This window comes from Homarus americanus, unplaced genomic scaffold (assembly GCF_018991925.1).
Source record: "Homarus americanus isolate GMGI-L3 unplaced genomic scaffold, GMGI_Hamer_2.0 scaffold44448, whole genome shotgun sequence".
Classification (NCBI taxonomy): Eukaryota; Metazoa; Arthropoda; class Malacostraca; order Decapoda; family Nephropidae; genus Homarus; species Homarus americanus.
The window spans coordinates 275,001-280,002 of NW_024736952.1; positions in this window are offsets into that span (position 1 = coordinate 275,001).

A 5,002-nucleotide genomic window follows, 5' to 3' on the forward strand; every position below is an offset into this window, starting at 1 on the left:
CACACACAAACACGTACACACACACACACACACACACACGTACACACACACACACACACACACACACACACACGCACACGCGTACAACACACACGCGTACACACGCACATATACACACACACACACACACACACACACAGAAACACACGCACACACACACACACACGCACACACACACGTACACACACACACACACCACGTGTATACACACACACACACACACACACACACACGCGCACACACGCACACACACACCGTACACACACACACACATCGCACACAGCACACGCACACATACACGCACGTACACGTATAAACGAGCGCACACACACACACACACGTACACATACGTGATGCCTCATAACACCATCTGTGAGGGAATTACACCACGTGAGGTCCCTATAACACCATGTGAGGGAATTACTACACCACGTCAGGCCCTCATAACACCATCTGTGAGGGAATTACTACACCACGTCAGGCCCCTCATAACACCATCTGTGAGGAACTACTACACCACGTCAGGCCCCTCACACCATCTGTGAGGAACTACCACACCACGTGAGTTCCTCCTACCATCTGGGAGGGAGTTACTACACTACGTGTTTGCTGTTCAACACCTACATTAATCTGTATGTTCACTGTATGTCTTTACCTTCTAATGAAGGCTTTTGTTAAACCACCAATGTATGTATAAGTCATTTATGTCCAATGTATATTTTCAGCCTTCGGGCAGAATTTTTCAATAAACCTATTAATGATTATTATATATTATTATTACACATATTATTATTATTTCAACATTATTATTATTCATATTATATTAATATTATTATTATTATTATTACATGTACACACCACACACGTACGAACGTACACACGTACGAACGTACGCACACACACAAACATGTGCACACGTAAACACACACACACACACATGTACACACACAACACACACCAGTCAAATGACACTGTGAACGGCATTCAATCCCTCACCAATAACTAAACGTCAGGACGCCATTATCTATCTTTTTTTTTTAATAAATAAACCCAACACATCACCTCGGCTCTTCCCTCCCCCATCCTCCACCACTCCATCACACCCCCCATCCCCTCCGTCCCTCCATCACACCCTCCACCAACCACCTCCCATCCATCACACCCTCCTCCCTCCATCACACCCCTCCTCCCTCCACCAACCACCCTCCATCACACCCTCCTCCCTCCATCACACCCTCCTCCTCCACCAACCACCTCCTCCATCACACCTCCTCCCCTCCATCACACCCTCCTCCCTCCACCAACCACCCCCTCCATCACACCCCTCCCCCCTCCACCAACCACCTCCCTCCATCACACCCTCCCATCCCCTTGAAATAAAACCCTATTGACCAAAAACAGAAACACCAACTCATTTACCCGGAGCACATTCTGTGTTTGACCGATAACACACACACACACACACACACACACACACACACACACACACACACACACACACACACACACACATTATTTTCCAATAGTGGCATCAACCACATGTAAATTAAGTCGGTGAACAAACACTGTGGTATATCGGGCCCCGCTGATCACTGATGACAGAGTATTTGGGGTCGGATTATGGCTGTGTGTGTATATATATGAAGGTGAATAAAGTATCTATCCATGTATCTGTAGTATATATCTATGACGTCACGATCACTGCTGCCTCTTCTTCTTCATCCTCTTCGTGGTCTTCCTCTTCCATATTCATCCTCCTCTTCATCCTTATCTTCCTCCTCATCCTCCTCCTGAACACCACCCCCTCATCCTCTTCTTTACCTTTCGCATGAGCTTCTTCCCCTTCCTAATCCTCCTTCTCCATCCTCTTCGTGTACTTCCTCCTGATCCCTCCCCACTCCCTAGCTGCCAGTCTCCCTCCTCCAATATCCCTCACATAAAGTAGTAGTATTTTTTACAATAAAGTTTCAACTTAAGTGTAACGCGTGTGGTGCTATTACATCAAGCCTCACACTCTACAGTATATCCCTACGCACCCTAAACGCACTCTTAACACACCATAAATTCACCGTAAACACGCTTAACAACACCATACACGCACTCCTAACACACCCTAAACGGACAAATGGACTCTAGACACCCTAGATGGACTCTTAACACCCTAAACGCACTTAACACCATAAACGCACTCTTACACGCACTCCCATCACACCCAGATGTACGTACACTTACCATACGTATGAACTAAATCATAAACCTTGCTGTAAATCCTCCATCACGCACTCACGCACACAAATTCTTACACCTTAAGCAATACTTTAAAAAATCCTTCACATTCCTCTCAATAATACAGACAGACAGACAGACAGACAGACAGACAGACAGAGACAGACAGACAGAGACAGACAGAGACAGACAGACAGACAGAGACAGACAGACAGACATTATACACCGGTCCACCACCACCATCCTCCACCTCTCCTCTTAACACCAACACCCACCCACCACTACCACTATCTCTCCCACTACCACCACTACCATCCCTCTACCACCACTACCATCCCCACCACCACTCACCATCCCTCTACCACCACTACCATCCCCCACCACCACTACCACCCTCCCTCCCCAGTCACTCCATAAACCTCCTCCACCCCCACACCCCATAAACTCCTCCACCCCGACACCCATAAACCCGGCCCTCCCAGTCACCTCCATAAACCTCCCTCCACCCCCACACCCATAAACCTCGCCCCCTCCTAGTCACTCCATAAACCTCCCTCCACCCCCCACACTCCATAAACCTCCTCCCCACACCCATAAACCTCACCCTCCCAGTCACCCATAAACCTCCCTCCTCACCCCCCACCCATAACCTCACCCTCCCAGTCTCACCCACAAACCTCCCTCCACCCCCCACACTCCATAAACCTCCCTCCCCCTCCCAGTCACCCATAAACCTCCCTCCCCACCCCACACCCAACCCTCACCCCCTCCCAGTCACCCATAAACTTCCTCCTCACCCCACACTCCATAAACCTCCCTCCACCCCCACACCCATAACCCTCACCCTCCCAGTCACCCATAAACTTCCTCCTCACCCCCCATCCATAAACCTCCCTCCACCCACACCCATAACCTCACCCTCCCAGTCACTCCAAAACCTCCTCCCAGCTCACCCATAAACCTCCCTCCCTCCCAGTCACCCATAAACCTCCCCTCCCTCCCCAGTCACTCCATAAACCTCCTCCCTCCCAGTCACTCCATAAACCTCCCCTCCCTCCCAGTCACCCATAACCCCCCTGCCCCTGCCATTCCGCCCAACTCTCACTTACAATCCTCTGAACCAACTCCCTACACTCCTAAATGCCCTTCCTGACATCATTCAGCATTTTACCACTCCTCCTCCTCCTCCTCCTCCTCCTCCTCCTCCTCCTCTTCCTCCTCCTCCTCTCTTCTCTTCGTCCTCCTCCTCTCTCTGTCCTCCTCCTCATCCTGCCCCTCCTCCTAACCCTCCATCGCCTTAATTCTTTTCATCCTCCTTCTTTGCATTTTACCTCCCCACCGTCGTATGGGAGCAGCTACTAACTACCAATAGGTCTATATTTAATGCCTCAAAAAGCGTCCCCCATGCACAGCTTAATGGCTCTGATATTATGGCTCTAATCTTTAAGTGGCTCCATTTTACGTGTCCTGGAGAGTTTATTTACACGAGTTTTCCCTCACATCAAAGGCTAATCTTTTCTGTTCGTGACTTTCAATTCTCTCTCTCTCTCCTCTGGCTTTCTCCCTCACCCTCCTCCCAATCTCCTCCCAATCTTCTCCTCCTCCTACCTCCTCCTAATCTCCTCCTCCTCCTCCTCCTCCTCCTCCTCCTCCTAATCTCCCTCCTCCTCCTCTCCCTCCCTGCTCTTCATCTCTCCCTGGCCTTTTATTCCCTCTGCCTCTCTCCCACTCCCCTGGCTTCTCCACTTCCCCTGGCTCTTCCACCCCCCTGCTTTCTCCACCTCCCCTGATTCTCTGCACCCTCCCCTGGTTTCTCCACTCCCCTGGCTCTTCCATCTCTGGCTCTCCACCCCTGGCTCTCTCCACCTTCCTCTGGCTCTCTCCACTCCCCTGGCTTCTCTAACCTCCCCTGGCTCTCCACCTCTGGCTCTTCCACTCCCCTTGGTCTTCCACCACCCCCTGGCTCTCTCCACTTCTGGCTCTCTCCACCTCTGGCTCTCCACCTCCCCTGGCTCTCTCCACTTCCCTGGCTCTTCCACTCTCCCTGGCTCTTCACCTCCCCTGGCTCTTCCACTCTGCTCTCCATCACCCCTGGCTCTTCCACCACTCCTGGCTTCTCCACCCTGGCTCTCTCCAACCCCTTGGCTCTCTTCACCTGATCAAAGTAGATAATTGCCTTACTGATAACAACAAACAAAACAATTTAACACCCAAGACTACTATGAAATACCCAAATTCCTCTTGTCCACAACATTATACCATAGCTCCATTATATACATAGCCATCACCAACACCCATATCTAGAGATCTAAACTTAACCTGACCTTATCTACCGAGGTCACACACTCATTAAAACCATGTCAGGTCACTTGAAAAATTGCAATAGGGTCATCAACTCCCTCACGGACGAAACTTTCCATCAGGGTAAATTGATGTCAAATTCAATTGAGATTGATGATGATTATGCTAACTTGTGTCATTATTTTTTTCTGATGAATATAAAGTTTGGTCAATACTTGTGAAACTGCGACACAAGAATAAATTACTCTAAATCACCTTACAGGAGTTGTAGTTTATTTCGGATTTTACTTTTTTGTAGTCAATTATTTTTTTTTTCTGACCAATTAACGGAGCTCACTTTTAGGAGCATTGATACAACTTTTAGGGGCATTGATGCAACTTTAGGGCATTGATGCAACTTTTAGGGGCATTGATGCAACTTTAGGGCATTGATACAACTTTTAGGGGCATTGATGCAACTTTTAGGGCATTGATG